Genomic DNA, 26,164 nt, shown 5'->3' on the forward strand with positions numbered 1-26,164 from the left:
TCATGAACCAAAATAACTGATGAGGATTGAAAAAGAATTGGGATAGGGCATTTGGGAGATTGGTGGCTTTTTGCCCAGCCTAGTGGTTTATGACTTGTTCTTTTTCATTACATATGCTGTAGTTATGACTCAGTCACTGGGCAGAATTCACAGTAGAGAGGATAATAGAAATCAATACCATGGAAAAGAATAAACAATGAAAGCTGTTTATTAATGACAGCTTTCTTCTACGCAGATGAAAATTGAGCCCTTTAGTCAGATCACAAGAACTTCTACTTCTTGCCCAATTTTAAACTTAGCACAGTGACAAACCAGAAAATTCAAACAAACAACCATAACTCCAACCTGCTCAAAAAACAAGCCATTCCATTAAAGTTAGAAAGTCCTATAAGTTATGATAGTAAAGTCTTAAACTTTAAACCTGACTGCTCTGCACAAGACTTCATGATATCACAGAATCACATAATAAGTTGAACTGGAAGGAATCCACAAGGATCCCTGAGTCCAGCTCCTGGCTCTGCACAGCACCATCCCCAAGAGTCACACTATGTGCTGGGAGCAGTGTCCAAATGCTTCTTGAGCTCTGTCAGTCTTGGTGCTGTTACCACTTCCCTGGAGAGCCTGTTCCAGTGCCCAAACACCCTCTGGGTGAAGAGCTTTTATCTATTATCCAACGCAAACCTCTCTGACACAACTTCAGGCCATTTTCTTGGGCCCAGTTACTGGACACCACAGAGAAGAGATCAGCATCTGCCCCTCCTGTTTCCCAACGAGGAAGTTGTAACTGTGACAAGGTCTCCCCTATGTTTCCTCTTCTCTAGGCTGAGCAAACCAAATGACCTCAGCCCCTCCTCATAAGGCTTCCCATCTGGGCCCTTCACCATCTTTGCTGCCCTTCTTTGGATGGTGTACAATAGTTTAATGTCTTTCTTACATTGTGGTGTCCAAAACTGCCCCCAGAACTGGAGGTGAGGCTGCCCCAGTGCAGAGCAGAGCAGGACAATCCCCTCCCTTGCCTGGCTGGTGATGTTGTGCCGGACTCCCTCCAGGACAGGGTTGGCCCTCCTGGCTGCCAGGGCACTGCTGACTCATGTTCAACTCGCCAAGACCCCCAAGTCCCTTTCCAAGGAAAGGCTGAGGTGCTATCAGATACCATAGAGCAGGCACTTAAAATTGTAGTTGATGCCTGTGTTTAGACATCTGAATTCCACCCTTTCCTTGCATACTGGCATTTAGATTAGGGTATCATGATCACTAATGGAAATCAAGTTTTATAGTGGCCTTTGGGAGCATTCGTCCCTGAATAGTAGAGGCATATCCTGTCAGAGTTTTTTTTGGTTAGTAGAACTATGGGGATAATATTAATAGATTTTTGTAGCATTATTTTTATAAATCTCTTCATTTATAAGGTAAACACCTAATTTCCCCAGTATCATAATATTACTTTCATATTTCTAACTCTCATGTTGCTTATTATTTATTCTTTCTACTGAATATTATTTATTCTTTCTACTACCTGAAAAAGGATAGAAATCTTATGCCAGCCACTTGAGTCAGCATTTAGACACCATAGAATCTGCACAACAGCCAGTGTTACATGGCAAGTTTTAGGATATCTTGCTAATAACTTAAAGTACCTAAACTGAATCACCATTAAAGCTCTTGTTTGTTCTATTATCAACACAATATTAAAGAAAAATTGTCTAGTATTGAGCAGTCTCACTACCTCTAATATGCCTTTCTCCACATACACATTTTCTACACACAGAACTGCACCAGTAGTTAGGACATTGTAATTAGGGCTAGCTACAGTAGTGTTATGTGCACTGAAGCTCATACACAGGCAGAAGACATTGCTTACATGCTTAGAGGAATACCTGTTTTTGGGTTGTCTGCTCCTCTAATTTACAAATTATATATATAACAACATATATAATATATATAATATAATACATATAATATATATAATATATAATATATGGGGTGATATTCAAGTCTAGAAACAGACATGTAACTTCATGTAACTACAATATAGAAATTCGCACATCCGTCAAGTGTTTCATGTAACAGGGCATCTAATGAAAATAAGAGGCGTGATTCAGTGGTTGCCTGCAAACATGACATGCAGTGTGAAACCTCTGGGTTATTTCTCCCAGCCTCCAGCTGACCCTCCAGAAGGTGACAAATATTCTTTGCCATGTGTATAACCTATCAGATGCCTCCAGATACCTTAGAAACTCTCCAGGTTGCAGCATGTACATGGAAAACTTTTCCAGGTTACAACATTGTTCTCCAGAATATCAGGATAAGCTGATGAGAGATGAAAACTATTACATTCAGTCTTACAGGCTTCACCTTCAGGTTCTGATGGTATAGATCCAAGACTGTAGGAATCTGCTCTTTGCCAATTTTTATATAAGCACACGGAACTTCACAAAGTTTGTGGTTTACGAGATATGCCTCTTCTGTTATACTTCTGCCACGCAATGAAAGGCAGAAAGAAGAACTTCCTTCAGAATGCATTTTTTCCCTTTCCAACCTGTTCTGACAAGATGTTTTATTATTCCTTGGGTTTAGAAGGACTGTTTTCTTTCAGAAGGCCATAGGTTTGGGGATTTTTTTGTTCCAATAGTTATCTTGCTGTCCTTGCCTGAATGTCCAGATGCTCAATCTGACCAAGTTCTCTGGAAAAGAACAAGGGCTGCTCCTGTTTCTCTATTTCTATAGAGACACAAACCTTCCATTCAGTCAGAACCTTCCAATCAATGAGAACCCAGGATTTTTCTTGATTTGATTCTTTCCTTTTGTGACTCTATGTAGTGCTGCTCAAATGAGAGCATGTTAAAAGGAGAAAAGATTATTCATATTTTCAGGGGACAATGTAGAATAGAGCTTTTTTGCTACCCAACTTACTTTAAAAGAAGTTTTCTCAGACCACTGTATATAGTGCTCAGTTCTCTTTTCAATTAACTCTCCCTCCCAACACCTCATATATCTCAACCCCTCATGTGGCCTTCCAGCTATCCTTGAAGATACACCTCACAAGACACTCTCACCCTGTATAAAAAGGTTCAAGAAGAGATGGGGACATGGAGCTCTAAAACTAACATTTTCATTCATTTCAGCAGTTGTTAAAGCTCCCATGGTGACACTAAGTTTTAATTTTACACCATTTTCTAGTGCACTGTTTCCAAATTTGTTTTTATGCAAGCCCTAATGAACACAATCAAACTTGTAATGCAAAGTGACTTTGTGGGACAAGATCCAATCAGTTTATGAGTTCTGAGGACTTTTTTGCAGTCTATTTGCCAGATTTCATCAGCATAGAGAAAAGTTAGCAGCTGTTTTTATCCTGGGATGTGGATTTGTTCTCTTTTGTAGAGGCTTATTTCCATCACTTACACTGAAGCTGTTGTTGCACGTGAGGGTTTATCGGTTTAAAGCCAATTCTGCTTTAGTTGATGAAAACAAAAAAAAAAAGGAAAGGAATGTATATTCACTTGCAGCTATGCATATCTATTCCTAATGAAGTCCTGCATATTACACCTCTAGTATAATAATTTACTCCTGTATAAGTAATGAGAACATTGTTTTTAACTCAGAAATATTATGTTTAAAAACAGAATTAAATTTAGAATTCTGAGTCTCTTGCATAATCAATGTGGAGAGGGACAGTTCATAGGAAAGCTGGTTATTCTGGCCTTGTTCTCTAGACATAGTATTCCTCTTAGTGTTTGAACCTGACATGTTCTTAAATAAGGGTTGGAAACTGTACAATGTGTTCTTTGATACTTCTCCTCTCTCTCCTCCATATGGAAGTGCAGACACAATGCTGCAGTCAGCTAATGATCAACTTATTCTCAGCCAGTTTTGCATATACGTGATATCAAATGATTTTGTCCAAAACCTGATATGGCCAGTGCCAGCACACTTAGAAATTGGGGAAAATACAGAGATTTTACTCCTAATACTTACTGGTGCAGACATACATAATATTTTTCTTCTTATTTAAATGTAGTTGTCAGTCAAGTATTTAGTTATGAAGCTAAATCATAAGTTTATTGAACTTCTTTCTTTTTTTTTTCTTTCTTTCTTTGTTGTTTCATTCTTTCTCTCTTTCTTTCTTTTGCTCTTTCGCTCTTTCTCTCTTTCTTTCTTATGTTTGTATGCATGGATTTATTTTTCCCAGATACAAACTTGTGATAATAATAATTCAGATGAAATAAGCAATATGAAATAAAGTTATGGTTTTTTATGATTAGGGCAATCTGCAGGTGGAGAAGAGTACAACCTCATAAAGCTGATTGAATACAGTCCATTATTGATCAGTGTACTGTAAAACAGTGAAGAATAAAAGTTAACAGACTGTGATGGTTATTTATTATGATAAATTTGGAGGTGGATATTACAAAGAAGATAATTTTTTTTCTTCACTACCATAAAAAATCATAATGTCATTAACTAGTTTTAAAAGAAATGTGATTCTGTGCTGGTGAAATGAAAAACCAAACCAAACAAGCACACTAAAATATGCTCTGGTTATAAGTTCCAATTTTATTTCATTTTCTCCATGCTGGTCTCAGTTAAAGAGAGCATTCACAGAATAAATAAATGCCGTTAAGTAAGAAGACAAAGAAATTTCGTATCAGTTTGATATCATATCTTGTGCAAAGAATTCTGCATACTACAGTGTTTCATTCACTGTTTCTCACAGTACATCCAGAAATAGATTCGTATACAGTGAAGACAGCTGAGCAAACCCAGTTCAGAGTCAATCTGTAACTAAATTCAGTGATAAAAGTGATGAAAGTCTCTGGGGCCTAGAAAGAGGGAGTAGACAGAGACTATTTTTTTACTCCGAATGAGTATGTGAGGATGTAGCATTTCCAGGGGATTTTAGTAAAGTGAAAATAGTAAAATATGTCCTTGAAAGCAAATGAATGCACATCATCTATACCCATAAGAAGTGGGGTATGTCAGTAACACGAAGAAATAACTCTGTAAAGTGTAGCACAGTACAAAACCAGATCTAAGATCAGATTATGTAAAAAAGCTTAATAACACTAATCAGGTTTTAATTTAAACCTATTAAAAAAATCTGTAAAATTTGCCTTTGCTTCTCCTTAAAAGACACAAGACATGTGAGGCCAAAAATTAGGCAAGTATTCATTTAGCACTGATTTCTGCAACAGGAGGTGTACTGCAGGACTTTCATACACTGGTCTAAGCATAGTCTGGTCTGCAGCATAGTCTCCTAATACACCATATTTTCTTGTCCTACATTTTTTTTCTGTTGTTAGCACTTGCACATGGCAAATGAGTTCTTTATCATATGAGTTTCCTTATAATTAGGTAGATGTCTATGTTGAATTAAAGGCTGATTTTTTCTATGAGGTGATGTTGCTAGTAATACAATCACTTTTTTCACGTCGAAATTTGTTCTTTGCATCTCCATAAACTCCAAATGCATTACCTTACATAAAGATTTTTTTCCCTTTTGACTTTAATTAAGCTCCATCATCCTGTACTAGTAGAATACTTACCACTTTATTTTTCTGCTTTAAAAAGCCTTGCTGCCATGCCAGTTTTTCCAAACTTTCACAGCTCTTCAGCTCTTTGTCTTAAATTTTATTGCTTCCAAAATTGCTCACAGGAAATAAAATGTCTTTTGGCATAAGACTATCAATTAGGTCTTGGTGTGATGTCTTTTTCAATGAAAAATATTTCCCTGCATGAAATCCAGAACAGCAACAACAAAATAACTTGTATGTTCTGTACAGAGGGCTGTGTAAGAAAATCTTTTGTGTGCACAGGGAATATCAAGCCCAATGTCAAAACACAAACTGGTACACTGAATAAAAGACATGCCTCGACTATAGGAGATCTTCAGGGACATAGAAACCCTGTGTTTTCATTAATAAATAAGACGATCTGTGAAAGAGGATGTCTGTACAATCCTTCTGGGACTAACAGCAACAAGCCAAATCAGTTTTTAAAATAGAAAGATCACACAACAATAGATTTCCTCATAAAGGCTGCAGAGCTGCCAGGCATTTGGGAGATCATTTCCAAATGCTCCTCTAATCACAGCTGGAAAAAAAGCATTTTGTGTGTTCATAGAATAGAAAATAAAATTAGCTCCAAACCTTGCCTAAGGACTGACTACAACACAGAAACTTCTGTGATGTGGCTATGAAATATGCACTGAATGGATCTTCCAGGTGACCCCCTGCGCAGTTTGGCACACAGATCCACTCATGGCAAATCCACGGTACCTGCACAAGCAGGCTGTGTGGCACAGCTGCCTCCCCATCTCTGCAGATCTCTGGGTCTCTCTGTTCTGTCTCCTGTGGCAGAGCAGCCAGAGAAACTGTGTCAGGCCTACGGCATGTAACACAGCTCAGACAGGAAACTCCAGTGGGAGAGGGAGAGATAGTGAGGCAATATTTCTTCTAGCCTATGCTTCAATAATTAATAACAGATAATAGGATTCTGGTCCCTTGCTGTATTCTGATGATGACACTTTCTAGTATGAGCGGAGAAGCCAGAGAGGAAGAAAGGGATTTTGCTTTTGGACCAAGTCTAATGAGTGCACCCTGGCTTGTACTGGGAAATTATTTTATCTGTGTGAAACAGAAAGCTGATCTTTCCTGCTACAGAGACCTGTTGTGGGATGTCAGAGAGATCTGGCATGCAGTGACCTGAATAATACAGTACCAAAACCTCACAAAAACCTGTGAAAACAGGTGATGGAGGTAGAGACTCTGAGTTTCAAACAGGCAGTTGCAAGAGTAAGAGATGCTTCCAGGATATGTGTGTAAGAGCTATATCCAATGTAGAATATATGGCTTGCACACTACCTTTTCACCTAACTCATTCCTGCCTATGCATGGTTTAAGTGCATGAGCCTTGCTCATAAAACTGTTGTTTAAATATGTTTTTAGGAAGGCAGACCTACAGAAGAAGGTTAGTCTTTCCCACACAGAAGCACAGCACTTCACCAGACCTACTAATCTCTACATCCAGCAGCAGCATACTGTGAAGACTGAAACCATCTCTCAACTCCTGAGCTGTCCTGGGGATGAGAAGTAGCACATCAGGGGTAATCGTTTGTTCCACGCTGATGAAGGAAAGGAATTATGTATCTGTAAAACAGAAGGAAAGGCCTTAAATACTTTAGACCTGCGGTGGCAGAAATTTTCTAGAATTGATCATACTGCAGGGATGGGGAATCTGTGGCAGGGATCATGCTTGCTAATGGCATGCAAGTAGGGCTTGAGAAACCTGCTATTTTCTGGCTGCTATGGAACTTTGCTACTCACACTGTCTGGCAAGCAGTGACTGGTTACAGGAAGCATTCAAAACATCAGCTAAAAGATAAGGATATTACTTAGAAATTGTAGGGAGCAGAAGGAGACAAAAGATTAAAGAGCAAATGGGGGGAGAAATAATGGCACAAAGTGTGAAAAAGGTTCATGAACACATCTTAGTCTCTCTAGCACTTTCCACACAAATGTATAGAATTTAAATGTAATATCTAATGATGACAGATGTAGCCAAAACAGTATCATTATGGTCCAAATGATTTATTATCTTAAAGGATGTCAGCTATTCTCCATTTCTTTTAGTCCTCTTAGACATCAAATTTCCAGATATGACAAAAATTCAGAAATTATTTATAATAAAACTCTAATATCAGAATAATTAAATAGTGTATTACATTAATTTATAATAGTTTATTTAACATGTCAGCAACTGCACTGATTTATAGCTACATCTATGCATTTTACATATATATAATGCCAGTGCATTATATAGAACGGTTAAAATGTGACAGTCTTTCAAAATCACATTAAAATTACTATTGGCAGCTATCCAACCTGCACATGATGAGATAAATATACCTTCAACGAGTTGTGAAGTTTAAGAGAAGTGCAGTGATCAGTTCCTTACTGGTAAAAGAAGGAACATTTCTCGTGAACTGAAAGGTCTTCTCCCTGAACTGTTAAGCCTTGAGACCTGTGGAGCATTTTTTTCTCCCCATGGGTCTTTTGTCTGTGAAGTTAGTGGTAATGTAGAATGACAGAATAATTACCGTTAAAATATCTTTTTCCAAATGGAATGTGATTATGTAATGAATCATCTGTACAGAGAATAAAATATATTAAAGCACCTCACTTCAGTCATTTGGAATCCAATTGAGAGTTTAAAGCACCATAAAGTTTACTGTTTTCTCTTTCTTTCTTTCTTCCTTTTTTTTTTCCATTTTTTCTCATCTTTCTGGGGAAATAGTAACCCTGATTTTTTTCCTTTTTAGCTCTAAAGGAGCTTATGTGTCAAATAATCTCATTGAGGAGATAAAAGCAGAAGCTCTCCAAAAGCCTGCATTAGAAGGAAGAAAAGTTTCTTCAGTTGCTGAGACCCTACAAGGTAGGTTCATTTCCTCTGATCGTCAGCTATTCTAATTTCTGTTTCATAGCTGTGACCTGGGTTCATGACTTCTGGGTTTTCTGTCAGCTTCACATCATCACCTGCAATTTGCATAATGTAAAACCATAGGAAAACATGGAGTAGGACAAGCTTAAATTAACCTTGTATAGACTGAGTTTTACGCTGGTTCATTAATTTCAAAGCACATGTAGTTCTGATACCAAATGAATAGAGAATGTTTTCAGCTGTACAAATTAACTGTAATAAAAATATGAAAGATTGGAACTTCAGTACTAAATCTGATAATAATGAGAATGAGATTTGGTTTTTTGTGTTTAGTTCCTGTTTCTTATATGAGAAACTTAAATGCTGTAATGTAATCAGTTTTACCTATATTAAGGCATTATACAAGCAGTGAAAAACTCTTTGGATCTTAAAGCTAAGCTGAGGAGACAATATGTCTTTGTTTTCTAAAATCCTGTCTCTACTATCCAACTTTGATAGTGTGCTTGGTGTTATGTTTTTAATGAAATCACATTAACCACTTTATTTTATCAGATAAGAATTCTTCTGTGTTCTTTAAGCTTGCTGTGCTCTACTAATTAATATAAATATATTTCACTGCTTCTGAAATATAGCATATGTACATAATCCATGGAAAATTATCCTAGAACAGTACCTTGGTAAATTAACAGTATAATTCACTATTGCTTTCACCTTTACTGAATTTAAATATTGTCAGGGCTGCTTCAGAGATGTTTTAAGGAACAGTAAATTCCAGCATGCTAGCACTTACTGTGGTAATGTTAACACAGTAACATATAACTTGTTTAGCTACATCAATCTGCCATATAAACCAGCTTCAGGTCACTGCCTATGACAATCATTGGCATCTCATGTTCAGCTGTTCTGGGTTAAGGATATTTATTGATTTAGGTAGAAAAAATATTAACTTTTTTCTCACTCGTGTGTCCTGCTGACAAAGCAAAATATTTTAATTACTTAAAATACCCAATCTATTCTCTCAAACAATTTCATACTCCTGTAATTACCTGTCTTAATACATTTTCAGAAAACTCATTAAAAAGGAAACAATCAAACAAAAAGAACAAGTACAGCAAGAAAGCAAGCAAACAAGCCCTAAGACATTATATACATGGAAAAACATACTTAAAAAAATCAGAAACTCCCAAGTATCCCAGAAATGTTAACCCAATACTGATGTATCTGTCCCATCTACTCCTTCTGAGCTGTTTTTCCTCCACTGCTCTTCTTTACTTTAGTTTCTGGGCTGAGGGCTTCTCAATGAAATGGTGAGAAGAGATTTTTGAAACAGTATGTTTCCCCCTCTTTCTCTGATTCCTCCTGGTATAAATGTTTCAAAATAATATTCCAGCCTAAGGCAAATACATGGCATGGAAAATTTCAGTACAAAGAAGAAAGATTAGCAAAATTAAAAATAACTGAAAATGGATGTGTTGGATAACTTTAATAATGATGAAAAGTACTGCCTTATCCATGTATTTATATTACAATGGTTAGAAAAAAAAAATCTCCCATTTAAAAAGATGTCCTCTGAAGTAGAAGCATTCACTATGAATAGTAAAATGTTATCTTTTAAACTGAAATATAAACCAAGAAAACACAAACATAACTTGTAATAATGAAATGTCTGCTTTAAAAATAGTGAAAAAATAGGATAAAATATTCAAAATGCCCTCATACTGTAATGAACAAAGTTTACTAGATTCAACCTAAGGGCACTTTCATGGATACAACTTCCACAGAATCACAGAATGGGTCAGATTGGAAGAGACCACAGCGGTTCATCTGGTCCAACCCCCCTGCTCAGGGAGGGTCATCATAGAGCACATGGCATAGGATTGTGTCCAGACAGTTCTTGAATTCTCTAGTGAGGGAGAGTCCACAGCCTCTCTGGACAACCTGTTTCAGTGCTCAGTCAGCCAGAGAGTGAAGAAATTCTTCCTCATATTCAGGTGGAACTTCCTGTGCATCAGTTTCTGCCCATTGCCTCTTGTCCTATTGCTTGACACCATTGAGCACAGCCTGGCTTCATCCTCTGGACACCCTCTAACCCTACCTATAGACACTGGTGAGGTCCCCTCTCAGTCATCTCTTTTCAAGACTGAACAGGCTCTCGTAAAAGAAATGCTCATCCCTTAATCATCTTTTTTTCCCTCTGCTGGATCTTCTCCAGAAGCTCCAAGTCTCTCTCGTACTGAGGAGCATGCTGTTCCTGAAGGACTGCACCCCTTGGAAGGGACTCACACTGGAGAAGTTAATGAAAGACTGTAGCCTGTAGGAAGGGCTCATGTTGGAGATGTTCATGAAGGATTTTCTCCCATGGGAGGGACCCCACACTGGGGCAGGGGAAAGACTCCTCTCCTTGAGGAGAAAGCAGTGGCAGAAACATCGTCTGCTGTGATGAACTGACCATAGCCTCCAGTCCGTGTCTCCCCACACCCCTAGCAGGAGAGAAGGTAGAGCCCAGGAAAAATGAAGGGGTGGGCAGAAGGTGTTTTTAAGATTTTTTTTTTTACTTCTCATTATCCTGCTCCAATTTTGATTCATAACAAATTCAATTAATTTCCCCAAGTCATGTCTGTTTTGTCTGAGACAGTAATGAGCAATCTCTCCCTTCCCTTAACTCATGAGCCTTTCATTATATTTTCTCCCCTTGTCCAGTTGTGAAGGAAGTGAGAGAGTGGCATTTGTATACCTGATGTCCAGCCTGGATCAAACCACTATACATGATTGCAACCTTACTTGTTGCCTGCTTCCTTCTTACCAGGTACTGAACTCCACAGTCTCATGGGCTCTACAGACAAGGCTGCCATGACCCCGCTACAACTGCCCCCAACCTTCATGTTTCCAACTAGGCCTTCCTATATTGTTAGTATAAGGTCAGGCAGCCCACCATCCCTTGTGGGATCCTCCTTCCTCTGACATGAAGTTGTCATTAATGCTTTCCAGGAACCTCCTGAATTCTCTGTGCTTTGCTCTGCTGCTTCTCTAGTAGATGTCAGGATACTTAAAGTCGCCCACAAGAGCCAGTGCCCCTGGTTTTGAGGCTGCTTAGAGCTGCCTATAGAATGTTTCATCGACTTCCTCCTCCTGATCAGGGAGTCTGTAGCATATATGTGTTATGTGTACAACTGTGTCCCTTACTGGTCTACCCTTTTATCCTCAGGTAATTCTCTGCTGAGGGTCAGGAGTGATCTTGACCTGTAGATGTTGGTCATAGGCAATTCATTACTCAATTGTCATTTCTATTCCTGGTTCTATCAGTCTGACATTTCTACTGTCTTCTCTACTTCTGCTATAACCTGTTCATGCATCAACTTGCAAGTGTCTCAAATGGGCTTTTGACTGACACTGGTTAAAAGTCTACGGTGAGACATTTCTGCAATGTTTCATATTTGCCTTGAGCAGAATGAGTCATAAAAGCAATTTTCAGTTCAAAAGAATAATGCTGCAGAGAGATGCTTTAGCTCAATCTAACTTTAAGGGAATTGCTCACACTGTAAGTTCTTTGTCTTAGGGCTTCCTTTCCTGATAATTACCAAAGGCTAGATGCCTTGAAAATTTGGCTAGTTTAAGGAAAGACTTGAATAAAACAGACAGAAGTGTCAGACTGTTGAAGATAGTGTACAGTGTAGAGGTTTTGGGTTTTTTTCAACTTCCATCATGTTGAGTTTAGGAATGTCTACAGTAAATGTGTTGCAAACATACTGATTTGGAACTCCTACTACAAGGTGTTTAGAAATTAAAGCAAGCATTTTGGAAAGAATTACTTGGGGCTTATTTTGCTGCAGAGTAAAAGGAACATTGAATAACCAATGTATATTTTCCCTTTTCTATTCCAGTGCCCATTTCACCGGGAATAACACTTCTAGAGGATGACTAGTCCTCTCCTGGTATCAGAAATTTACTCTTATTGGTTTATGGACTGTGTGGCCTCCCATTTATCCAGGGTGAGACACATTCCTGATGTCACTGTCATTTCAAAGTATTGGAAAGAGAGTGACAGACACACACCATATTCCTTCCAAACCTTCACAAAACAAAGAAAAATTGCATCTTCTGTAAGATGCTGATGTGTGAAAGTGTCCTCTTGATAGTAATAATGCAGGAGAATACTTGCAGCAAAGAACCTTTGCAGTTGATTAAATGTCTCAGTTCCACAAAGGCCATTTATTGTTTTGTCTATTTCAGCACCATAGAAATTCTCCTTTAAATAGAGGAAATGTCAGCTCTGGAAAATGTGACACTCAAACCTTCAGTCATAAAGCAGAAAACCTTGACAGGAGATGCTTTTATTTTTCCTTCTTTTTTTTTTTTTCCCTTTTGGATGGCATTTTGTCTGAATATTTCAAATTACCTTTCCTTTCAAAACTGTGAAAACATAACTGGACAGAAAAAGTTGAGAGGTATAGATACAATGAATTTTAATCTATTCAATTTTCCAATCCATTTGGATTTTTGGAACCTTGGGGACAGCCTATGCTTTTGTTGTGCAGGAAAGGATTTAAATATTAGTCAAAACCCATTAGTAACAGTTAAAATGTCTTTTCAGAGCTGTAAAAATTTGGATGGATATATGTGGAGCAAATTTTCAGTGCAGTGTGTCTGGACTAAGATCCAAATTGAGTGATTTTAATAACTAATATTAATAGCAACTGTTGCTGAATGTAGGCATATGGTGCATAGACTGTTATCAGAAAAAAAAATTTAGTCATAAAACTGTATATAATCTTAGAAAAATACAGGGAAAGCATAGCTGGTTTTATTTTCTTATACAAATTTCAAATACTTTTTCTCAAGATTATTATGTTTATGAATGGTATTTTTCCTAAAATGTGGAGTATAAACATCCTAGTGTAGATACCTGACAGTATATATGACATAGACGTGGTTTTTTGTGCTAATATAGCTATAGCAAAAGTTCTGGTTTGAATCTCAATTACAGTGGCAGATGTTTTATAGCTACCTTAATGTACCTGTTTTCTATAAGTGATCTGAGTATATGTACATCTGAGTTAAGAATGTACCAGTGGAACACTAGGCTCCCTAATTTGGGAAAAAGCTCTGTGTCTCAAAGAACAGTTTATGGCTTTTCATTATTCCTTTGTTCCTCAAAGACTTCCATGCAACTACTTCACATGGTGTAGAGAAGTCAATGTAATAGATATATTTGCTTTTTAGTGAAGACATATTTCAATACTGATGCAACTGGACACAAGTAAAAATAAACCTAATATCTTTAGTGACAGAAGGCACAAAAAGCTGAAGCTCAACATCTAGCAGCGCTAAATATTTTATCTTGCTTACTCAGTGCTAGAAGTGGCTCAAGCTTAAAATTTGTGATATTTAGACACATGAAAGCAGGTTGTGAAATGAACACAATCTTTGTTTTCAGCTTTATAGTTATGAATTGTGGTCTACTGTGGCAGTCAGAATTTTGTTTTAATTTGCGTAGCAGAAAAGATTGAAGAAGAAAAAGAAAACTGCCCCAAAACCTGCAGCTGTCATCTTTTGTTCCATGTTTAACAGAATAAATGGTCTGGTTAGTTTCCAGCATAGTTCAGGAGAAATGTTTGGTTCAAATATCTGTTATACATTTCAAGGTGCCACAGTGGACATGACTATTTATGCATAGCTGGAATTAAAAAAAAAAAAAAATTATAGCCACCACAAACATTACAGGAAATGCACACAATTAGTCTTAGTGAAAAAAATTGCAAAATTATACCAGGGGAAGAATCACATTTGTCCTTTCACTATGTATCCTCTTTCTGGTAGACGTTCATCTACTACATCAAAATACTCCATTAATCTCCTTATATATATTAAAGTATTTAGAAATCTATCATGGTCACTGCAAGGTAGACTGTTATAAAAAAAGTTTCTAGGCATGGGGTGTTGACTGGCTTAGAACCCTTCATCTTGGATATACACAAACTCATGGTAGGCATATTAATTCAGCAAAGTCCACTGCAATATGCATATGATCTAAAAAGGGGGATTTCATACCACAGAAGTTAACGAGATAAGCAAATATTTCACATTAAAAGGGCAAGTTTTAGAGAAGTTTAACCTACATTCACACTGGAAGATACAGAGAAGTAGCTTATGCGACTTTTTATAGTTACGATTTATTTATTTAGTACCATCCTTTAAAGTTGCTATATGTATCTTCAGAATGAAAGGGAAAAGCACAAGACTGAAGAATCCCCTCTACTCCTTTCTGCTTTACAAGGAGAAAGTTATTCAGGTTAGAAGTGTGTGGCTGTTCCTTGTGCATGAAGGTTTTAAACACACCACATGAAGAAGAGAAAATATGATGCAAGTCTGTTTTCCAAGAGTGGCCTGGCTATTAAGAGAAGCAGTTGGACTGTAACAGATGACTGAATGTTCTTCAAGTGACTTTAAGTCAGACTTTAGGTGTCAGATGATAGTTTCCTAGGTTTTTTTTTCATCAATTCCTACATTTATACCAAGTTCTGTAAATCCAAACCAGACAAAAGTAAAGAAACGGCTTAATCATATGTTCGTACACTATTTAGGGAGATCCCACATACTCATATGGCCTGCTAAATCATATTCCAGGCAGCCAGGTGAGACTACATCAGGGCAAAGGATGGGCAGGTAATGGTTACTAAACATTAAACATTAATGAGACTTTCTGATAAAATATCAAATGTTAGGTTATAACTTCTAAGCAGTAATATACAAACTTCAAGGAAACCATCATCAGTGCAGTCATTTTACCTGCCAGACAAAGCATAGATCTTCCCTTAATAATTAAGTAAGCAAAGTGTCACATTTTTCACTTGAATTAAAGAAAAAATGGGCTCAGAATCTTTCTTTTGTGGCATATACAAAAGCTTTCAAATGCAGGCTACTGCACGTGTGAATTTATCATCCTTGCTGGAATAGTTTCACTTTGTGTAACTAATTAAATATTTATAGGAACAGAGAGTGCAAAAATAACTCAGTGTGACAGAGGTTGTGATGTTTATGTGGGAGAAGAAAACCTCAGGAAAAGTTCTCTTACTTAAGCAAAGTAGATTTGGATCAGGGCACCCACTGAAGAGGCAAGTACTCTCTACTTGAGGTATAGGACATACTGCTTTGGGGCTGTCTCATCATAAATTACTCTAAATTGATGGTTTTTTTCTCAGTCTAGAAAGAAAAAAATTAGGCATTTTTTTAACTTTTACATGAAGTGAGACAATTCTTCTCATTTGAATTTTATGCAATGTGTTAAATTTCTACTATATTTCACTGCAGTTAAAAAAGAGATGCAGAGGTGTTATGAATGTTATGAATGACCTGTCTAGTCATATCTCTATTAGCATTTCTATTCAGCTATTAAATAACAAAGAATTGCAAAAGTAGAAAGTTAAGCAGTAAAATTTCAGCTAATATACAACAGGCAGAACTGTGTATAATGCTAATGCTGAAGATGAGTCTGAAAAAGGACACTGACAGACTGTATAATTACAGTGTTTGAAAGAATACTTTTTTCAGTTTCTGAATCTGAATATAATGACACTTTTCAGTTCTCAGAACTAGAAGACTGAGGATGAGTCAGAAGAGCAAGCAGTAGCTTCCATTAAATGTCCCAAAGGAAAAAAATAAAAGGAAATGGAATTTAGAAAGAGGAGACGCAACACCAGAGACAACAGAGTCACTATAACACCCTCAATAAGGACGAAAAATTTTAAAAGTTTCTATATTGAGGTTCATTTGTTAACTGTCAAACCCCGCTGGAAATCTTGTGCAAACAGATTTTGTTTTGATATTTCAAAATTTCCATTCCTTGTCTTATTTGCAGAGACGAATGAAGAAAGGGAAAAATATGTTGGAAAATCGGCTATATAATTTTTGGACTTTATATAAATCCCTTGAATCAGGTTTGACTTTAAATATGGAGTGGTTTCTTTTTATTTTTATTATTTTTATTTTTTTTAAGTGGTCTTATAGGGTTTTTTTTCCATTTTATCTAAAACAGTGCAGTAGTAGCAGTAACACATATTCAGCAGCATAGAGGTTAACTTAACTTTATCAAGATTCTTTACAGCACCATAGGAGGAGTGTTTCCAGTATCTGAGATAACATATTGATACTTTCATATATCTCTGCACAGACTTCAAAACAGTATTACAGGATTACAACAGGTTTGACAATGTTTAGTTCAGTATTCGATATGTATGTCAGTGGTGCCTTTTCTAGATCAGCCTGTCTATCCTAGAGAACAAGTTGTTGTAAAATGGAATAAGGTCCCATCAAAAAAGAGGAGGATTTTTTCATCAGGTAGCCAAGGGAGGTCTCTAAGTCAGAGCTTAGAAGGAAGCAACCTGCAGGTACAAGACACACATGAACACAGTATTCAACTCCAGTCTGTTGGGCTGACTAGCGTACTACTTTGTTCTGCAGACTGATGTTGGTTTTATCACAAGCTTTCTAAACCAATGTAGCACTGTATTACAGAGTCAGAATTTCTAGGTGAGAGTTTTCTGAGAAAAGAGAAAATAGTTAACGAATTCTCTAAGTGCTATTACTTGTAGCATGTTCAACAGCCCTAGCTGAGACTGAGGTACTAATGTGAAAAAACTATTTGTAAAAAGGTGGTGGAATCTGCTTGAAAGAAGTTATATTTTCATTTCAAACAAAAAGTGGGAAGAAGTCCAAAGAAATGGACTGATTTTCTGATTCTCACTACCAAGATTTTTGGAGAAAGAATTTTGGAGATCATGCATGGTACTCCAGCTCCTGGTGACAATACATGACCATAAGTAGAAGACTTATCTACAAATGTACATAGATGCACACTAGAGACTATCATTCAGAACAGTTTTTTCTCAATGGGATTATGAAAAAAAATGTCCAAGCACCCTAAAAAGTCTGTCATTTGAAGGTGAGGCTGCAACATGTTGTTTGCTCAGCTTATTTTTGCAGTCATAGATTCTTTGACCAATGTGTGAACTCTTCAATCATACCTTTGTGTTTTCTTCTGAGGTGTAGTCTTACACATCTGTTACTAAATGTAGGGGAGAGTCCTAAGGATTTACTTCCTCAGAAGGGGAATTTCTATTTAGGGCTTAAAGAGTGACTGTAAATTTTAGTGTATTTCTATTGGATACTGTAATTGCACTTCAGACTTTGGGAACATTCTAAATCAGAGGAGTATGAGTAAGGAAATGGTATTGCCACAAAGCTGTGGCCATGTATAGAGGACTGACATGATTAGCATTGCAGAAGCATTTTGGAAATGTTAGCTCACTAAGAATGTGTGGAATGTGGCCCAATCTGATTCATTTAGCTACCTGGCTAAGGACTACTTACCACAGAAAATATAAAAAGGAACAAGAAATGTGACAAATTAAACACATAGATATACAGACCTGAGAAGTTGATAGAGCTGTATTTATTGTTTCCCTGGGTAATTTAATCCTGTGTGCAGGTTTGTGTATGCTAAATTCAGTAGCAAATTTCAAGTCAGACTATCTGGTGAATAGGAGAAAACTCCATATGTGAAGTCAGTGATGGTATGGAGCCCAAGGTCTGATTATGGATGTTAGCCAGGCTGAGAAACCTATGTCAATGTTTAAGGGATATGTGGGAGTGAGGGAGATTGTGAAGCAGGTGGGTGATTCCATGCACCAAAGATTCCATTCCAAACACGTTTGACAGTAAATATCAAGCTGGAAAAGCTAGTGAATGGGAGGAGACTCATTTGGAGGGGAAAGGGGCCTGGCATCCAGACAGGGATATAAGGTGAATGTTCAAGAGACCTAAGGATATGGGTGCGCTTGTGAATGTGGAGACTGAGGGCATGCATGATTTCAGCAGTGAACTTCAATCAGTCAGAGAGAATTAACAGGGTTTAGCCATCTGTGCTAATATCTTATGAGAATTCTGTTTTATGTATTATGTTTTATGTATCTGGGTGCTGTTAAAGGCAGTGCCCTGAATGTGCAAACTGGAAAACAGCAACTGCACCCATCAGCCTGGGATGGAGACCCCTGAGATGCCTTACTCTGTGCTTACCCTTATCTGGAGATAGTATTAATAAGATATAACTATGTGTACTACTAAAGAAATTGAAAAAAAACCCTATTAATTGTATTTTCAGTTGAATTTCTGGTTTTAATGCATAGAATTCAGTCATAATGTACCATTGTTTCTAAAATATTCTAATTTTCAGAAAGTTTTTTGCACTAATTTCCATTTGTGGGTGTTTTTTCTAAAAATTCCTGTTTGCTTGCCCTCTGCTAAAAATTGTGCATTTTTAGGGTAATCATTCTTTTTCCTGTATAATTTAATATATTCTTTAGATGTTTCTGATATTATGTTAGAAGTTAGATAAATAAGTGTTGAGTTTAGGCTGGCATAACATGTAATAACTTTCCTAGCTTGCTTTCCTATTCTAAGACCATATTCAGGCAATCTGAAAAGAATTCCTTTATTTGTTTTTCTTCTTTGGAAGGACCCATTGGTTTTATTTATTTTTGTTTCTGCTTTGATAGTACTTTAAATGTAGTATCTTTCATAGGATCTTAAATAAGAAGAATAAATCTGAGTCTTGTTTATGTTTTCATGTAACCTCTTGTCTTGGAGTGATTTTATGATAACACTGTATTTCCCTATCGTCTGCTTATTGCCCAGAAATGGGTCCCGCAGCTTTAAGCCAGATCCGAGAGAGAGTGGAAGGCGGTGGAGTTCCTTCATTGCTGTGTTCAAAAACACAGATAACTTGCTCGCTCTCTTCCCAGCTCTCGGCTCTGCAACAGCAAAGAGAGTTGCATTCTTTTGCTTTTTAGGGAGCTTCTCATTCATTAGCTGAGGCAGGAAGTTTTCTTGGGACTGCAGCTTCTTCTTCTTCTCCAGGAACTGTTCAGTCTTGCTCTGGTCCGGAACGCCATCACTGGGAGGCCCTACACCATGGCCTGGAAGGGCCCACGCTGCACCTCAGCTCCAGAGAGAGCAGAGCCACATCTACAGAAAGGATTTTGAACCTTCCAGGTTTTCTCCACAGTGAGAGGTTTTCTTATTTAGCATTATTCATTTTTTTTCCCTCTTGTGCCTGCGTGCACCTTGCTTGTTAAATAAACAGTGTTTTTTCGCTTTCCTCCAAGAAATTCCTTTCAAACCTGTGGGGGAGGGGCTGCCGAAATCTGCCTTCCATTTAGAGGATACACTCATCTCAGGACATCTTCTCCTAATTTGTCTCAACTGAGACACCTTTCAGGTATAATTCAACTTACAAACAAATTAACAAGAAAGGGAAATAAAAAAAAAATCAGAAAAACCTTGACCTATCCACAGAAATTTTTGGGATTGTCTTTCTGAATTTTGAGTAGTATTTTATCACAATTTCTTGAGAGGATAACTTACTAAAATTATTACAATTTATAAATTATTATAATTAATGATAAGAATTAATTAACACTTTATCACTCCTAGGAGTATTTGCTATTTTTTTGTGATAAATAAAACATGTCTTTTTTTTTTTGACTGAGAAAATCTAAAATAAAATGAAAGATAGATGAATGCAAAAATCCACATCTTTTAACCATTCCAAGCATATCAGCTGTAAAGTGAGAAAAAAGCAGAAAGATATATTAAAGGGACAGTTTAAATTATATCAAGCATAGAGACTGGTAAAAACCTGATGATATGCAGATACATATAATCTGCTTTGATTAACTAACCTATAAAAATAATTTTATGCAATCTGCAAACAAGAAATGTAACTCATAGCACATGAAATTCAAGGGAGAATTAAATATTGTATTTTATATGCTTTTCACCTAGATTTTGGAGAGCCGTTTGCCATGCTGCTTTGTGAATTACTAGCATCTATATAGCCACTGAGTGAGTTTACATCATAGCCTGCACTGGAATGAAGACACCTGAACCAGCACACGTGCCAGATGCAGTGGAGTCCCAACAGTACTGAGTTCAGCGTGAGATTATTCCTTCCACTCATGTCATCACAATACAGGCAGCCGTCTGTTACCAATGCTAATTGGAGCCTCACAGAGTTTTGAAAACAGAATTAGTGCTATGGTTTCCACACTGAGCTAACTCGGTCAGGATCAGCCTCATGAACAGTCTTTTTTGCTTTATGAAAGATACTATGCTGTCCAATTGCAAGGAGCCACTTCAGGTCCGAAGGTGTGTCCAGCATCTAAACCAATAAGCCCTCCAGATATGAGAGAGTGCATGGTGTGAAGACAGATGGAACAGCTCTTGGTCACTGGCAAGGGCTCAGCACAGCGTGGAAGCAGTTAAAATCTTCTGAGCCAAGGATAGATGCCATTGCACTCACGTGGCTCTATACTTGGGCAGCAATCTGTGCAGGATTTGTACTGGCCTGCTTAGATCAGCTGGGAAACTTTTGCACCTCTGGCATGATTTAGCTACAGTATGGATTTCTACTTCTCAGATGATGCAAAATTTACTGAATCTGAGTTACGTCTGACCAGATGTAGATGTTAATAATGTATGCATCTGAGCTACTCAGCCCAATTCCTTGTGTGGTCAACTGAGAAAAACAACAGCTTTCAGGTTGTGATCTTTCTTCCTGATGAGAATTGCTCTTCAGTTTGCCTAATTCTCTACACTGAATAAAAGAAGCCACAAGTGCCTATCTCAAATATGGACATATAACATGATGTCTAGAGCTAGCTGCCATCATCATCTTTATCATCTACCATGGGTCCAGTGCCTTACTATTTTAAAATGCCTTATCAAACATCCCTTGTAGAAAGAACAAAAAAACCTGATATTTCATTTATAAATTGACATAGGAGGGACATGTTTTGCATGTTTGGAGTTCACAGAAGCTGTAGAGAACTGAAATTATTTGACCCTGTGAGACATCTGTTTGCTTTGTCATTTTGGGAATAAGCAGAACATTTTGTATGGCACTGATACAAAATACAGCAGTGGCTTCAGGACAATGATCTTGCCTATAATTAGGTTCATAACATCAAAACAAAACAACTCATTTTGTAAGTTTCTAAGGCTCTTGTGACACTGGTCTAAAATGCTAGATCATACTGCTATTCAGATAATTATAGATGCAGAAGGAAATACATAAACTCTCAGTTAATTGAGTGGATAAAAAGTTAGTACCTACATCCAAAGGACAGCTTTGGATGAATGAGCCTCAGATAAAGGGACCAACCATATGGTAGGTTTGTAAGTGCACATATTGTATTAATTTTGAGAGTTGCTAAGTACTCAGCGCTGAAGTTGAAGAATGGGCCAAGAGGAATGTTGCATAGAACACTTCACATATTTTTGAAACAACTTTGTTTTGTTGAGAATAAAATTAACAATGAGTTTGGAGGCAAGAAACAAAAGGGTGGAAAGGAAAAGACCAACTTCATCTATTTTGAAAGACAAAATATCAGACTGTTGAAATGTGCTGTTTTGACACCTTCAAACTACTAAATTAGTAACAGCTAATCTTTTTAAGAACAGAAAATAATTTCTTGCCCACATCTAAATCTACTACTGTTGTAAGTATCATGTGTAAGTATGATATCAGACTGTTGGAGACAGTCTGAGGGCAACGCTCATTTAAACCCAAAATTTATGACTGAAGCATTTGGAGTTTTCAGACACCTACAAAACATGTGTTCAGCGGGCTATCACTTGTTAATACCACAACTACAGAATGGGGTTTTTCTTGCAAAATATTAAATGAATTTTTGAAGAAGACAGCACTAAATTTGTTAACTACTAATTTACATGGTAAGCAATATTGATCATATGACTTAATATGTCTTTTGGTTACATGTCTACTTATTTATAAAACTTAATGAGCTGCTGTAATACAGTATTTTTGAAATAAAAGCCAGGTCAGAGCTAGGAAAATGTTTGTATAAGGTCTTGATACAATGAAAGGACAGTATGTTCTGATCACTATACTTGTCGTCAGACAGAGGTATATCACTGAAACAGTGTGCTTCAACACCTGTCTTCTGCGGCTAATAAAAATTATGCAGATTGTACAAGGTAACTTTGGCCGTGTGACTCCAGCTAGCAACTAAGCTGACCTAGTCACTCTGTCACTCCCCTCTAGCAGGATGGGTCAGAAGACCAAGAATGAAGAGCAAAAAGAAGAGCAGAAGAATCAGAAGAGTGAAAATGAAAAAAATCATAGGTCAAGATAAAGACAGTTGAAAATGTGAAGCAAAACTGCATGCACAAGCAAAGTAAAATCAGGAACTCATTCAGTACTTACCACCCATGATCATTTTTCAGCCATCTCCTGTAAAGCAGGGCCTCAGCACACACGATAACTACTTGGGAAGACAAACAGCATCACTCTGGATATCCCTCATTCCTCCTCCTTTCCTCCAGTTTTTATTGCTGAACGTGACATGATGTGGTATATAATATCCCTTTGGCTAGTTGGGTCACCTGTCCTGTCTGTGTCTCCTCCCAGCTTCACGTGCACTCCAACCTACTCATTGCAGGGTCAGAGTGGGAAAAAAGAAAATCTCAATATGGTGTTGCGTTGTTAGCCAGAGCCAAAGCGCTGGTGTATTATCAACACTGGTTTAATCACAAATTAAAGAGACAGCATGCTGCTGCTATGAAGAAAATTCCCTCCACCATTTCCAGTTTCAGTACAGTAACTGAGGAGTCTTTTGTCAAATAAAACCAACAAATTAGAAAAAAACATTTTAGGGCTGTACTTTGGCAGATTTTACTTGTGTTACTCTATATAAATAGTAGAACTTATGGCAGTACAGTTGTATAAGTTCTGCATGCTTAGGAGTTTTTTTGTCGGTTTAGCAGGAGAAAAGCCATACAACTGTTTTCCTTTTGACCTTCTGTGGCAGGGCATATCTCCCCTCTCCCCACTATAGGCAGCCAGTGCAGATAGGAGAGATAACCCAGGCAGGCAAGGCCCAGTGGGTAGCATCTCAGGGTGCCAAAAAGTCTGCCAGTTTAACAGGTGTGGGAAGAGATTAAAAAACATACGTGACCAAAAGGCCTGTTTTTACACTACAAAAGTATTACAGTTTATCACAGAGGCAGAAGTCTCTTACACACTCCTTGGGAATGTGTGAGATGGTATCTTATTGAAGTCTGAATGCCAATTTTGCAGTTACTTTTCTGAAAATGAGAGAAAGAAATTCAATGTCTGCCCCTTCAAGAATTGGTGGTAAGAAACATTGAATCCTAAGTTATACTATTTCTTAGCTAGCTGTAAATTTAATGGTATCCTCAACTCCACATGTGTACTAGTATCCCCTTTTTGTCTTATCCCTGTGTAGTAATAGTCTGTTTTAGGTCTTATGTCTGTTAGTTTTGTGTCTATTAAATAAATAATTCATTCTATAATAGACTGAATCAGCCTTTATTAAAGAACTTGTGAATGAGACTGGGTCTTGGGGTGCTGGCCACCTCAGTAATGCAACTGCCTGCTGCCAGAGGGCTGGGCAAAAGGGAGGGACTGATTTAAACCTACATCATCCATTCATAACAGCTTCTAACAGGTGATTGCAAACAAGAGGTTTAAAAGGTGTGTGTAAAAGTAGTAAGTTCATTAAAATTAATGCATACTGGCTGTTTGTAATTCTGTGAATGGCTGCCTAGAAAATAGCCCTCAGGGAGTTTGAATGAAGTCTAAAGAAAAAAAACAACCAGATTTACAGCCAAAAGAGTAAGTCCACAGTCTGTCCTAACTCACCTTATTGACACTGCAGAACACTCTTTTGCATCTCTAACAGCAGTCAGGAGGGAAAGCAGGTTAAAAGCAAAGATGATGCAGACTCTGGAATCTCTAAAAAAATCACATTTCTGTAAGACTTTCTATTCAAGGAAAAAAGAGATTTTTATTTGCTTATATTTTAGGCCTAGATATATATCTATGAGTGAAGTATGTATTAATGCCTTAGAAATGGACTGGAAACTCAAAAACCCTGTCTCTAAAACTAGGTGTCATACTGTTAGCCAAGTTTATTCTCTATGTGTCATGCTCAATTTAAACTGATTTGGAGCTTAATACCTTTTGAACCTTCATTTTTTGTGTTGTTATTGCCTCTGTTCTGATGTGTGTGCTGAGATGTTATCATCTGGTTGTGAAAATTATAAGAGAGATGGGTCTGCCCGAATTAAGATGCAAACAAGACCATATTCCAAAGTCAACAGCATGGATTTTATTTAACAGTAACAGTGAGGTAGAGAGATAGAAAGAAATAGAAAATGGAAGGGTGGGAGAGAAAGAGAGTGACAGCAAGACAGATTAAGTAGAAAATATTACCACTCTGTGGATCCCAATGGCATCCCATTGATCCTCTCCCCCTGATCTTCTTAGTGGTGATGGTCCCCCAAAACATAGAGTTCAATGGATTATTATATGTTTGGGCCAGCTGGGAATGCTCAAACTCCTCAGGGAGAGGTAGTTTGACACCATCTCTTGCAGAAGACTCTGGATCTGTTGCATCACTTTGCATCATGTGCAGTGCTCTGCTGGAAGGCCCCAGCTATGAGTCTGGGGAATGCTTTGGGGCTCTTTGATGGTTGATGAAACTTCCATAGCTGCCCCTCATGTGAACGTCCTGTGGATGAAGCCTTCCTGGGGTTGTGGGCTTGCAACTGAGCCAGTTTGTGTGAGGGAGGATAGATGATCACTCCCTCTGACCAGAGGTTACACCACACCCCCAAAACTCTCCTCTTCCCCACTCAGTGTGTTCAAAACTGGCTGCAGCAGATAAGTCTGTGGGCTGTGGCCTTCCCCACCCCAAACCCCACCAGAGCTGACTTTCAGGACAGCTGCTGGGTTTGGTTTTCTTGTGGATACATTCTTCTGTCTCAGCCTTGTTTGCTTCTCCCTAGACCTGAAACAATTGGACAACAGTGACACCTTAATCTTATCTCAAGTTCCCTTAGGCAGCTTAACAGTCTAAAGTTCCAGTCAGGAAGCTTATTCAGGGAGGGGTGGCCTTCAGTGGCCACGGCTTTTGCCTATGGCCTCTTGTCCTATTTCCTGGCACCACCGAGAAGAGGCTGGCTCCATCCTCTTCACTCCCTCCCTTCTCAGTCGTCTCAATTACAATTTAGATAATCTGACAGAATCTTCATCAAAAGATGATTTTTTTATCTAAAGCCTACCAGTTATATTTGATCTTTATAGTTCTAGGACATTGAACTCAAAGGTGTAAACCACACAAGACAAAGACAAGGAGTGCATAACTAGATCTCTGTGAACTAACTTTAAATTAACAAAATATTCCTACTGAAGAACATTTTTCCTTTACTCCTAAGGTTTTAGATTCTGGCATGTGGGACTAAACTTCTTTCATCTGTTAAACTGAATTACTGTGTGAAGTAATTGCAATGCTTAATAGCTACCCCTCCCCTCAAATCAATATTTTATTTCCCTGGTGTTACAAAAGAAAGGAAAGGAAAAAATCTACATAGTCACATACAGTGAGCACTAGCTCAATGTTAATTACATCATACAAGAAGCAAATTTTATCAACTTGCTTTATTCTCTTGAGTAAAAGAAGACTTACAGTTTATAAGCAGGAATAGTTTGGCAAATTTCTTATGTGAATCTTCAGATAAAAATTTGTTTCTGTAAGTAAAAACTCAAACAAAATGTTTGTGATTCTGTGGTGTAACTACAGTGTTACGGTGCTGACTCCCTATAGATCTGAGTGATATTGAGTTATCT

General features: G+C 37.6%; 1 long non-coding RNA gene across 1 annotated transcript; it reads left to right on the forward strand.

Moving 5' to 3' along the window:
* The first annotated feature begins 19,082 nt into the window (after positions 1-19,082).
* LOC109145470 lies at positions 19,083-23,766 on the forward strand. Its single transcript, XR_002046854.3, has 3 exons — positions 19,083-19,501; positions 19,596-19,708; positions 20,275-23,766. It is a non-coding gene; the product is annotated as an uncharacterized LOC109145470 (long non-coding RNA).
* Positions 23,767-26,164: the final 2,398 nt, after the last annotated feature.

Source organism: Corvus cornix, chromosome 1 (genome assembly GCF_000738735.6).
Source record: "Corvus cornix cornix isolate S_Up_H32 chromosome 1, ASM73873v5, whole genome shotgun sequence".
Taxonomy (NCBI): Eukaryota; Metazoa; Chordata; class Aves; order Passeriformes; family Corvidae; genus Corvus; species Corvus cornix.